Below are 13,348 nucleotides of genomic sequence, written 5' to 3'. Positions count from 1 at the left end.
AGTAATTTATTCCTCATTGGTATTGTATAGGTTTCTTCCCAGGTGTGGACATAAGTGTTTATTCATGTGTGGAGAGTTATCCTAACTCTTCCCTTTTATTTCCTAGGGTTTTAGTTTTTCTACTGATTTCCCTCTTTAAGCATTTCTGAAACACAGTGGTTGTGCTGTGGTATGACCTCCCCTGACTAGTGCCAACCCTCAAGTCTTCTTTCTCACAAGAAGTGAAAGCTCTTTCAGTTTTGAATGCCGGGGTTTCTTTAGAGCAGAGGCAACACTACATTCCTCAGCTCCTGAACAAGCCCGACGACTGCAGGGTCTATCTTGTGCTCACAGGAAAGGGATTTACATCGGTCTCCATCCCCCAGAGCCGTTCAGCTGAGGAAGTTCTCCCAGGACGTAACCTCCTCGCCCCCACACAGATTGCGGGTACCTATGCGGTTACCCATGCTACCAAAAATTTCTGTCCATTTTAGAGTGTTTCTCAGTGGTAAGCCCTCTCCCTGCCTCTCCAGAGCCCAAAGGCAAGGAAAGCCCCTTCAGTAGGGCTGCCCTGACTGTGGGTTTCAGCCTGGTTTGTGACTGATCCCATGTTCATCACCAGCCTTTGCCTTTGGAAGGTTCCCCAGCACCTCAATGCCAATGTACCCTGCTTATGCATCCCTTGCCGGGGCTACGTCTGGGGTCTCTGTAGCTGAGCTATCTCCAGACAAGAGCTGAACGAGCATGCTGTTCTTCATATCTATCTCGCTGGTATTTTACCGAATAGAAAGTCTGTTAATCAACTGCAGTTTTCACATTTTCACATCTTCAAGACAAATTCATGGTGCTGGGAAACCAGAAATTTTAAAGGTTAGCTGTTTGGACATCATCCTCTGTGGTGGCAGCCCAATTACTCCAGACTGGGTCACAACTGTGCTGTTGTCAGGCTGGTGCTGCATTTTCCCAATGTCTTTCCACTGAAGGAATGCCAGTACCAGGATTTTCTTTAGATTTCTCTACACCCCTTCTTTTTTTGAGACCTTACACTTCTTTGGGTTCAGTATCCAGTTGACATTTATATGTCCATTTCTTGTCTTTCTGAAGTGGTCTCCATTTTGATGTAGATGCTTTAGAAATCCCATTGTTTAAAGTTTAATTTCTGTTGCAACCATGTACATACAAACAAGAGAAACCCAGGAACACAAAAATAAGTCAAGTATGGCAGAGTAACTCTGCAAGACAAAAGCTATCTCTTATTGCTTTCAAAGCAGAAAAAGGCATGGAGAAGTATTTCTCCTGTCTCTCAAGTCCATTTCCACTTGCCAACACACACTTTATTGTATTAAGAAATAATAAAAAGAAAGAACCCCACAAGTTAATGCAGCATGCTGGGCTCATCTATTTGTACTAATATATAAAGATCACCAACAAAGCAAACAGAGTTTTCCACTGCCCATGCAAACTTTGGTGCAACTCTCTTTCCCGCCCCCTTCCTCTCCCCTAGTTCAGAAAAACAGGAGACTGGTAAGACCTCCACCGTGCTTTCCCGATAACTTTTTCCAGCAGCCACAAAGCCCCTGCACCGCGTGTGCTGTGCTCCGCAGCACTCACGGGAGGGATATGGACCACTTGTACCACTGCCTGTTTCTCTGCTGGCCAAGGAGAACATCTCCTCTGCTCTGACTGGGGGTTCAGCCAAACCGTTTTGAGGAACATCCTCTAAAAAGACAGTTGGTGACTTGAAGAAGTGCTTTCTCCCCGCTCGGGTGGTTCAGCCCCTACCAGGCTTTTGCTCAGCCATTCCTGAGGCTTTTGCTTTGTGTTTGGGCTCTTACTGCCTCTTTGAAGTGCTCACAAAACAGAGAAGGGTGAGCTTCTCTTTCTGCATTTGAACTTTAGTGGGTCAGGTCTCTACAAGACATATTATGAGAGCTCTCAACCATTCCCCACCTCTGCCTTGCTGGAAAGCAGCCGTGGCTGCTATGGCAGCAGGTATGGTCCCTGCCCCAAGGAGGAAAGGGAAGGAAAACAGCCAGATCATCCTGGGCTCTGCAAGCCAAGGGTCACAGAGACATTTTTATGTGGCCCACATTTGAGAAGCTCCCACAGACTCAGTTTGTGGAACACATCCCATCCTCAGACTTCTCTCCACGTCCCGTCTTTCTCACTCAAGCTTCATGCTCAAGTCTTAACCTTGGTTATCTATCTCGTGTTCAAAAAAAAGATAATCCAGAGCATCCTTAAAAGCCTCTCACCACGTAGCCAGGGCCAGATGCAACCTGCAGGCAGCCTCACACCTGGCAGGGTTGCCAAGGCTCACAGTGAACCCAGGCTGGCACTGGCACATGTGACACAGCCATAACCAGGAGACGGACACCACCAAATAAGCAACAGTAGCTCACATCACAGCTTCCAGTTCTCCTCTGCCTTTCTGCAGCTTCTTCTGCCTTTAGGATGCAGAGAAGGGGTGCACAACCCATAGCACACCCTAGCAAAAGATCAAAGTGAAAAAAACCTCCCTTCTGGGCTTTAGCTGCCTTTGGCTCTTCCTTCTCCTGAACCCTGATCCCTGGAGACACCCAACTCCCCTGGCCAACCCTCCATCCCTAGGCCTGTCCACAGCACCAGACTCCTTTCCTGTAATTTCCTAGCTGAGCTGTCCCTCCGCGTGGTGCCCGACTAACCCTCCTCCCCAGGGCTTCTGCCCCAGCATCCCTGTAGCCTCCTCCCTCGTGCAGCAGCTGAGGTCCGTGCACGTCCTGAGTGGGTGCAAGCCGAACAGGTGAGGCTCAGCCCTGAGGGTTGCTCCAAGCCCGACCACGCTGGGTACAGAGAGGAAAATAACTCCTTTATCTTTCTCAGTGCAGGCTGCGGCTCCTTGCTGTCGTTATGTATTATTCTTGTCATCAGCAAAAAAGCATGCAGGAAAACAGCCGAGCGTAACTTACCAAATGTGCCTGGTAAGAAAAATCTCGTGATTTAAAGCCTTGGCACAGCACAGGCGAGCACTTTCACTGCGACTGTTTGAATTACCCCCATCTATTTTGGAGGGAGGCTGGGGAGACCAGTCCCACCCTGAAGCTGGGCATGTGTATAAGTGCCTTGCTGAACCCAGGCCAAAGTTTCCCTAGAAGAAAAAAAGGCAGAGTTTGTGTAAGCACAAAAAAGGAAGAAATCTTGTCCATTCTCTTTTCCGTAAGGCATGGAAATGAGGAACAAATCAACAGTAAATTAGCTAGAGATGAATATTTGGATTCAGATTTCATAAGCTTGCACATCTGGCCAATAACAAGGCGTGATTTATTGCAAGCTCTAACGAGATGTATGGGCCTCTATTAAGTGATTAGGGAAAGGAGGCTCCTTCCCCCCCCGCCCCCCCCCCCCAACATTTAGTTTCCTGTTTTAATTTTATAATGGACAGTTTCAATTTTCTACAAACACTAATGGGATCTGTTTTCTCTCGTGGGGGTTTGCTTCACCACATTTGGTAAACGAAGATATGAGAAGGAAGCAGCCTTTAGCAGAAGATTGATGGCGCAGCCCTGGGCACAATCTGCTGGGATGGGCTCAGCAACGCCGCAAAGAGCAACCGTCTGCCTTGACGGGGAAGATTTTCTGTTTACCCTGAAGGACAGCAAAGCATTTATAAAAAGGCACTGCTCCATATTAATGAAACAGCTTGCAGTAAGTTTGCTGAAAGCTGAGCTGAGCCCCAGGTGTCTGATGGTGACATTAGGCACCTCGGGGTGGGGGTGGCAGTGCCAGCCCTGGGATGCTCTGGGGAGCTGCAGGTGCTGGGATGTTCCCACCACCAAGCCCTGTCCTCCTGTACCGTCCCTGCCGCGCTGCTGCAGTTCTCAGCCAGCCCGTGGGCCCCACGTAAGGCTTTACACCCCAAAACTGCATGATGCTACCGCCTGCACAGCCCCATGGGGGCAGGTATTGGTAGCCCACACCACTTCTTTCCTTCCCAGCAACTCTGTGCCCCCAAATAGTGTGATTTTTTAAGTCTGACATTGTAGAAGTTGCCTGGAGGGCAGTTTCCATCCTCCTGGAGGGACACTGGTGGGATGAGATTTGCATCCCTTGTCAGGTCCTGAGAGCACGGAAAAGTAAAGGTAACTCCAAGCAAACCCTGTGTATGTTCTTGTTTACTCCTAGCAAAAATTCAGCTGGCGGGGTTAGGTGTGCGAGTGAGAAATTAAGCAGCCATGGGTTTCACGCAATAGCTAGAGCTGAATGTACTCAGTTACTGCTCGAGCCCACACCGTTACAAGCTAGGTAAGAGATACATGCATAATTCATATACTCTTAATTAAACATTAGTTTCTTCCAATATATTCCATTTATTGTAATTACATTTATCTCTTCATACTCTTTGACCTACTGAAGCATCACTTTTTCTTTTTCCTTTCAGTTACAATATGAGCATAAACAACATTAATTGGACTTTAGGACTAGACCTGCCAAAGGAGACCCAGAGCTGTGCCAGGCTCTCCCTGCCGGAGAGCGCAGTGCCAGAACAGGATGCCCAAGAGCGCCTTGGGAGATAGGAGCTGCCCTGAGCGGGCCCATAGTTGCAGGAGATAAGTCCTGCATGTCCTAAAGCTTCTCTGGAAAAGTTTGAAAAGGTTTTCAAGCAAGCACAGCTGTCCTGCAAGAGCACTGTTCAGGCAGAGACCGCCATGCTGCTAGCGCTCTGCAAAGAGGCGTGACCAGGCCGGTGGGGACAGTGGCTCGGGGTTGGCAGAGGTGGCCCTTGGAGATCAAACGAGCCATCTTAGTGTTGCAGAAAGATGTCTTTCAGGACTAGGGTGTCCCTAGAAAGTGGAGCCTGGAGCTTTGCCACTCAATTCATAGGTAATGCACACAGCTAGGAGGTGTCTGAGACCTACCAAGGCATGCTCTTCTCTGCTGAATTCATGCTGAGCTCCTCAGGGTCTTATGATGGGACCCATCAGATGCAGTGAAGGCAGCAGCTTATCTGCACCTTCCAGTGTTTGGGTCTGCTGAACTGGGCAGGTGATGAAGCAGCAGCTGGGGGGACAGCTCTTGTGTGGGGAAATGTTTCAAGCCACTGTCTGTGGGACACAGGACCAGCAGTGCAGCGGTCCAAGTCACTGCGCTAATGCAGCTTTTCCAGAGAGGGAACCAAGACCGTGTTGCTGGGGGAGGATGGGAGATGGAAATCCCACAAGTGGAGAAAGAGTCTATGTTGCTGGGAAACATCCTTCTGGCTGTCAGAAGTCTTTTCCCCCTCCAGGAAGGTATTTAACTATTCTGGTTTGTCAGATGCTGCTCTATCATCAGGCTTGTGGTTTTGTTTTGTTTTGTTTATCTCAACACACACACACCAAGGAAAAAAAGCAATTAAACCAGTTTCACTGAGACTTAATGGTATGTTTCTCCTGTGAGACCAGGTGGGCAAACCCAGAAGTTTATTATTGATTTTATTGCCAGAGTAGTAGTTTGGGTTTGGCAGGTGAGGTTGTACGAAAAGAAAAGAAAAGAAAAGAAAAGAAAAGAAAAGAAAAGAAAAGAAAAGAAAAGAAAAGAAAAGAAAAGAAAAGAAAAGAAAAGAAAAGAAAAGAAAAGAAAAGAAAAAAGAAGAAAGAAAAGAACCTGGCTTGGGCTGCCCTTGTGATTTATTACCACATAAAGTGTAGCAAGATTAATTCCAGCTGTGTTGCTTTGGGAAGAGAGCACTTATGTTAGAGCACCTGAAGGGCATTAATGAGTTGGCAGTTTGGCTTTACAAAGAGATGAGATCTCTCCCTCTTCCACCCCGTCCCCTGTCTCTTTCCAGTGGTTCAAAGTTTGGCACAGCAATATGAAGCAGCATAGCTGAGGACCTTGTCTAACTGTAGGGGATAAAGGGATGGCCATGGCTACCCTGCAGGAGTATGGGGAGGAGCGGGAGGTTGCTGGAAAGAGAGAAAGAGAGAAAGAAAGAAAGAAAGAAAGAAAGAAGCAAGCGAGCGTCTTTGGTCATGTTTCTTCAGGGTGTCTCCATTCACTTATTCCTTGTGTTAAAATGGAGCCTAACCCTCCAAAGTGTGAGAGTAAACCCACTCATTTTAAGGGTAGAGCAAATGCTATTCCACCCTCTTTAAAAATACTCATCCATGCCCTTCCCACCTATGGTGTCCTGGAATAGGTAGGAGCATCGCCAAGGCTGGGCGCTGCACCCACAAATCTTTAGGCTGGACCCAAGGAAAGCCCCTGGCAGCTGTGGCTGATGGCAGACCCTCGCCAGGCAGCTGGTCCCTAATGAAAGGTCATCTCATGGGGGTTTTCTGGCTGACAAGAAAATCTGTTGTGCTGTAATGCCTGTCAGGGAAGTCTGGAGTCCTGACAGTGATGAGGAGGCAGTGAGATGAGCCGTCTGGGGAGAGGGAGGCAACCGTGATGTGGGCAGAGCTGGCCAGAGGTGGGACAGGTGGAGCGGAGATGGAGAAATGAGTGAGATAGGGGAAAGGTAGAAGACAAGTGTGGATGGAGGAGCACCTACTGAGGGTCAGGGAAATTGAGGGCTGGCAAGGGGCTTCGGAAATGCAAAGGATTTTCATCTGGAACGTGCACAAATCCAAAGGTGTTTGTGTGGGAGAGGAGGGATGCTTATGGGGGTGAAGGAAGCAAATGCCTGTGAACCAGTCAGCGGGTGAGTGCCAAGCAGAGGAGGGAGGAGGATTAGCAGGACGGCATGGAGAGACAAGATGGAGCTGAGGAGCAGGTGGTTTGAGGAGATACCTTCTGCTCCTGATGGCTTGCAATAACCAGGACAAGTTGTTGAGCTGGCCAAAACCCACACTGAGCCTTGGCTTGTCAGGCTGGAAATGGAAAATGAGAGCGCTCTTTGGCTACAAAGCTAAGTTGGCTCCAGGACTCTCCCTCCCTGTCTTCATACGCTTGCAGTCTTGGCAGAGGTGCTTCTTGGGGGCTGTTGTCCCCGTGTTGCCTCAAAAGAGCCGTGAGCCAGTGCGACGAGGGTGCTGCTCGTCTTGTTCAGTACTGCTGAAGGCACTGACCACAGCCCTGCTGCAGACGTTGCTCTGTTCCTAGAGCAAAGATCGGACCCGTGGGGCTTAGTCAGCTGTGGAGGGCACAGGTACAACACTCCTTTGCAGGAGGGAGGAGTAACCAGTCTCACAGTGATGCCCCTGCCATCAAATCCTTAATTTCACATACCCAGGTAGAGGGCAGCTCCCACTGACCTCCCCTGCTGGAGCCTCATGCATTTACTCACACCCACACACCCCAGGAGCAATGCAGCCTCAAAAATCTCCAGAGCCCCATCTCTTACGTGTGCCTCTTACATACACAAGCACCGCATCTCTCAGCCCCCCCCCCAGCTCCAAACCCTCCCTGGGTGACCCTGGAGCTGCAAACATCTTCCCACCTCCCAGCAGGGCAGGGCAGGGCAGGTCCCACCTCAGAGGATGCAGCAGTTGTGTCAGCCACAGCAAGAAGCGTACCACAGGAGGGAAGGAAGAGCTGGAGGTATTAGCAGTCCATCCCCCCGCCCAAATAAACCAACCCTTGTCCCCTCCTGCCAAGCCACCCCGTGCCCTTGCCAAGCCTGGCACTGCTGGAGGGGACCAGCAGCCAGAGCCGAGTGGCAGGCAGTTAGCACAGAAATCACTTCTTGTTGCTGTTGTTTTCAAAAGCAGCAAGGCAAATAATTTTTAAAGAAATAATACTTCAGTGCTTCACATCACTGGGCCCCTGTGATGCTAAGCATCACTGACTAAATATCTTTAAAGAAAAGAACTTGTGCTGTGTTTTCTTTGGATTTCCAAAAGAGTTTGGTAATGAAAGGCAGAAAAAGAATGATGCAGGAGGGTAAGTGGCTCTCTGCTTGAAGAGCTGAATAATCAGTGCGTGAAACGGTAAAGATCCATGTGGCTTTTACGCTTCACTGCTGTGCCAGATACTCCGATGGCAGAGCTGTGTGATCCTTGGCATTGTATACTATACATGCTGTAGAAATATTCATTAAAATAAATTATATAATTAGTATCAATTGCACATTACCTATGTAACAATGCAATGTTATATCTGTAGTTTTAAAATAAACTAAAAAGGCAAACATTGTTTTAGGCAGCGCTTTTCTGTCAGGCCACCCAGCAGGTGATGGTGTGGGTTGTTTGCTGCTCTCTGTCTCCCTGTTGTCTTCCTCCCTTCAACCCTGACCATCGCAGACCCTGAAGCCCGGAAAGAGAAGACACCACACAAACCACGTGTGCTACTGGCAGGACAGAAGACATAGCTGCAATGGTCAGGGTTTGCAAATGCATCTGATGCCACAGCTAAGCTGATCCCATGCCCAGCTTCTCACAAAAAGGGCAAGCCCGCGTTCCTCATCTCACACCTGGAGTTAGGGGTGCTCTGTGAACCTGCCGTGGGGCGGCTGGGGGAGGGCAGTGGTTCTTCTTTTATTTCCCCCATTCCCCGGCATCTCCTCCAGCAAGTCCGGCCCTGACCCTGGCCTTGCTGCAGGGTTGCCCTTTAGGGCAAGTTCTGGTTGGGCACAGGGATCCCAACGCCTGCCAGCCCCAAAGGCTTCACTGTGGCTGGTGAGAGCACGGACATCGCCTTTCGCGAGGGCTGGGGTTTGTTCCATCAACCTGCGTCTGCACCCGTACAGGCGCCTTCCCGCCCCGTTGCTGCAGCAGGATTTGCGCGACACAGCCGGGCTGGTAACTCTTGCCTCATCTTCCTCCCCTGCCCCGAGTTAATAGTCTCTGCACACAAAGTGTTTTCTGCTCTAGAAAGCATGTCCCCTGAGAAACAGGATTTATCTCAATGACCTCGTGCCCAGTCCCATAGATCAGTCATCTGATAATAAACCAAAAAAATTATTCAGATTTACATCTCTGAAGTCCTCACGCTTCTTGGTTGCTGCCAAGTTACACGAGAGTCTTTGCCGACCTTTTAGCGCACAGCTTCTCATTCCCCAACACCCCAGAACACTATTTCTTTAGCAAAGACATGTATTAAGGGGAATTAATTAACTAGGTTTTCTGACTGGATAATCAATTTTCTTGGTATAAATTGAGTACTGATGGAAGAACGTTGATCTGTTGCTCCCCCTGCTTTCCCTGCATGGAGATTAAAAATAGATGAATGCCCAGCTGGAGAAATTGGGATGGGATCATATTCCTTCCGAATATAGAGTTTTGGCAACCTCAGAAAATGGGGTGAACATTACTGGGATTTAATTTAATAAGTGCACTGGGAAAGTTAATGTCAAAACGTCCTGATTTAGAGATCTTTGAACAAAAGAAAATAGAAAGGTTTCATTCTGAAGCAACTTTTCATTTTGACATTTAAAGAATGGCAAAATCAAGGGCAAAAATCTGTGTGAAATGTTTTAATTGTGTTAAAACAAAAATTATTAAGAATGAACAGGCTTTGTTTGTTGTTGGGGTTTTTTTTTGTGGGTGTGGGTGGTTGTGGGTTTTGGTTGTTTTGTTTTTGTTTTTTTAAATTTTCCTTCATGGAGCAGTTTAATAACTTGGGGTCTCTCAGTGCTGTGTGAAAAGGAAGATTTCTCCCCACGCCCCCACTCCAGTAGTGCTTTTCGCCACTTTTTTGAGCCGCAGCTGAAAAAGCAGCAACATGCCATGTTTCGTGTTTCTCTACCTCGATCCTGCCGGTGTTTTTCCAGCTCTGGTATTCAGCAAAGCATGGCCCAGCTAATGACCCAGCAGATGACTGGCACCCTACAACGCTGGCCTGAAACTTTAAGCTAGAGAAAACCCTCTGGGCTTTTTGAAGAAATCTCTGGTTTTTTCCTTAGGATTTTTTTTTTTTATGAAGGTGGATCCACTTTATTAGCAACCAAATGTTTCCTTTAACTAGCATACTGCCCCATGCCTCCTAAATGACTGATTTGACTACAAATTGCTCAGACTCTGTGATTTATTTTTCATCTCATTTATTGCAGGCATGAATACAGGAACAGGTAAACAGCTGAGCCGTAAAAGTTTCTCTCTAGGCACGTTTTCAACAAAATGGCATCATACACTGTCTGATGATACACGCTGCTACTCAGATGAAACAAAATGGTGTGAGCAATCTTACTTTAAAGCTGCTACCCACCAGTCAAAGCTGCAGCTGCGGAAGAAGCCTTCTCCTCCACTTACTCTCTCCCTTCCCTCCTTCCCCATGTCATTTACAGGTCCTTTTACGGCATTTAATTTTACAAAACACAGTTGTGAGGCTAATCTTACATGCAATTACAGATCAGCCTCAGTATATTTATTGCAAACTCTTTGAACATTAGGACATTAAAAAAAAAAAAAGGAAAAAACTAAAAAACAATATCCCATTGCATAATTACGAGTAGGTTTTTGTAGCCAGTGAACCAGAAATGTATTCAGGAAAAAAAAAAAGAAAAATAAAAAGAAAGCAAAACAAAGGATATTTGTAAACAGTTCAAACAAAACATGATGCTGCCTCCAATGAAACATTTCACTGCATTGCCAGCTCTGTTTCAAATGGGCACGTAGGCATCCTGTTGCAAGAGAGTTGTGAAGCCACAAACTGAAACTTTGGAGGAGTTAATTTTCAAACATTGCACTTTCAGGGTCTAAGTATGTTTGAAACGTGAAAAATCTGCACACACTGTGGGATCTGATAGAGATGTGGGATCTCAAACAACATTTCTAAAGAAAACCCGGTTTAAAACAAAATAGTGAAAACAGCTGAACCACACGAAAACAAAGCACAATTGATTGGCTTCCATAAGAGACTGCAATATGAGAAAATATTTAACTCCTTGCATAGCTATTTAAATGGCCAATAAATTTTGCTGGAATCACCCAAACATGACAACATTGCATTCTGCCACTTAGAGACTTCACGTTGGAAAGCTGGGAACTGCTGACCGGATCAGAGCATCACTCGGGGCACTGTTAAAAGCCAGGGCCACCCCTGGAAGGCTGCGCCAGCGTGGTTATAGCAGGAGGTTTCATCAACCAGCTACTCCCAGACTGGGCACAACGGTAACGATGCCTCCGTGCTTATGCCACTGTAAGCTGCCCCAGCTCTCTGTTTTTCCCCTAAGGGATAAAAGCTGTTCTGACAACAGGGCGTTTCTGGTAGTATATTTACACCTAACGCGCAAGGCTTTTGCTGGCAGAGCTACGTCAATCACAAGTCATACCTCAAAGCACCCCTGGATGGTGTAGCCATGTCAGCAAGGGTTTGCAATGTAGATCTAACCAGAGGGACGGAGATCAGGGTTCATCTCACTTAACTTTTAAGCAATATAAAGGTAGACATTTAAGTCAGAGGCACCTCCGGAAGGCAGTTCCTTTGATTTCTCATCAGGCGAGAGCTGGGCATATTAACGTTAGGTGAGATGAACCCTTTCCCAGGAGGGCTGAAGAGACGAACTCCTTTCAGCCACCCTTTGTTGTCACCAGCTCTGGAGACCATGCTTCAGAAGGCTGCTGTTCAAATGTGTTATCTTTACATGTGTCAGTGTACATGATAATGATAGCCTGTGCTGGGCTTCATGCTGCCACAACTACATATGCAAGCTCATTAAAGCTAGCTCAGATACTTCTGCACTATTATATAGACATACCCTCGGGCAGAGTATCCTTTAACACCTGTAAAGTTAAAGTCTAGGGACAAATCTAGACTGACTGCCCCTCAGCAAATGTTCACGTTGACATTGTCTTGTTTACAGTGGGTTTGGGTAACAGGTGTCCTAATACTGTAATTCCCAACCAGAGGTGAGGCAGGAGTGTTTATTCAAGGGATGTGAAAACCGAGACACTTAAACGTGGCTGAAGAAGGTACTTAGTAAGAAAGAACAAGGTGATGACATTTCGCAGTTAAAAGTTTAGTTCGGTATCAGTAAAACAGTTTTAATAAAGCTCCATTAGACTGCAGAATAGGAAACGGTGGCAGCCAGTGGATAAGACACTAAAACAAGACAAGGCAACGTACTTGGGATTGTTCTGTGGAAAACATCCACAGGAACTAAGCAGCCACGCGAGCCTTTTCCCTCTTCTCCTGGTGGGAACCAAGGAGGGAGGAGTCTCTGCTCTTTCTCAGCTACGCCAGAGCACGCCTCAGCTGTAAAGACCTGGCCACTGTAAAGTAACCTTGGTTCATGTTTCTTGTTTTCCAGTTCTGAATATTTCAGCTGGAGAATTTTTATACAACAGAAGCAAAACGTTGCATTTAAAATAATAAACTAACTGCTTGTTTACGAGACAGAAAGTCTGATGGGCTGGTCCGAGTCAGGCATTCAGTTTTGCGCAAGGCTTTTGCTTATATGACCAGACTGCCCTAATGTGAGTAACTGGATCTGTTTGCCCCCAAACCTGAAGGCGTATTGCAGGGTTCCCAAAGTCCACTGCATGGCAATCAGTATGACTACAGTGTGTGTTCAGATCTGGGTTTTTTCTGTTTTTCCTCAACAATGACTTTGTGAAACTGCCGCCAGTTCACACACAACTGGGTGTTGCCTAACAGCAGGCAGCAGACCTGATTCAGCTGGAGTCAGTGCTGTGCCATTCTCAGTGTTACTTTGCTTTCCTCTCCCAAAACAGCACCTCTAATTACAATTTTCCTTTATTTGCTCTTCGCAATGCTCACTTCTACTTGCGCGCAGACAAAACGTGCTGCCGCTTCTCCCTCTGCCAGAACCTTCTGGGAAGGGGTGAGAAAAGAGTAACGGGACATGGAAGATGCAGCCTTTTGTGTCTGTTGCATTTTCCTCTCCTTTCTGATTTCTTCACAGGGATTTAATATTTCTAATCCATTTTTAATAACCTTGGATTGCTGGAGCGGTACATTAAAACAGAAGGAACAGAAGTGTCTTAGCACTGTAACTAGAAGGGGGACAGTGTACATGTCGTATCTGATTACCCAGCAAAGTCACCGGAGCCCTCTGAAATCTGCAATTCAGGTGTGTTTTTATGGCTCCTTGTGCCTGTTGCTCATGTTGAGCTACTTCATTACATTTTGTATTTTGAGTTTCTAACTACCACTCACGCTATTTATTTTGCACCATTTTATGGCAACCAGAAAGGTTTGGGTTGATGGATTTAACTGGGGAGCCTAATGCTAATTTCTTGTCCCAGTAAATATAAAATAGACAAGTCATTTGATACCTCCACATTACAATACACACTCCTACAATGCTCTCAAGACTTCTAATTTCAGAGAAAGAGCACAAGCTAACTCTGAAAGAAACCCAGTCTCGCAGCAATCATTTCCCAGCCTCCACACAAACAAACTGCTTAAGCTGAGATAAAGCCATCATAATCAGTATCAAATTAAGGGCAACGTTTTATCTTAATACAAACAAGAGAACATAGTGTATAGAGTAACAGAAAAACATACA

This window comes from Balearica regulorum, chromosome 2 (assembly GCF_011004875.1).
Source record: "Balearica regulorum gibbericeps isolate bBalReg1 chromosome 2, bBalReg1.pri, whole genome shotgun sequence".
Lineage (NCBI taxonomy): Eukaryota > Metazoa > Chordata > Aves > Gruiformes > Gruidae > Balearica > Balearica regulorum.
The sequence above is the reverse complement of the archived record's forward strand: the minus strand, read 5'-3'. Positions refer to the sequence as shown.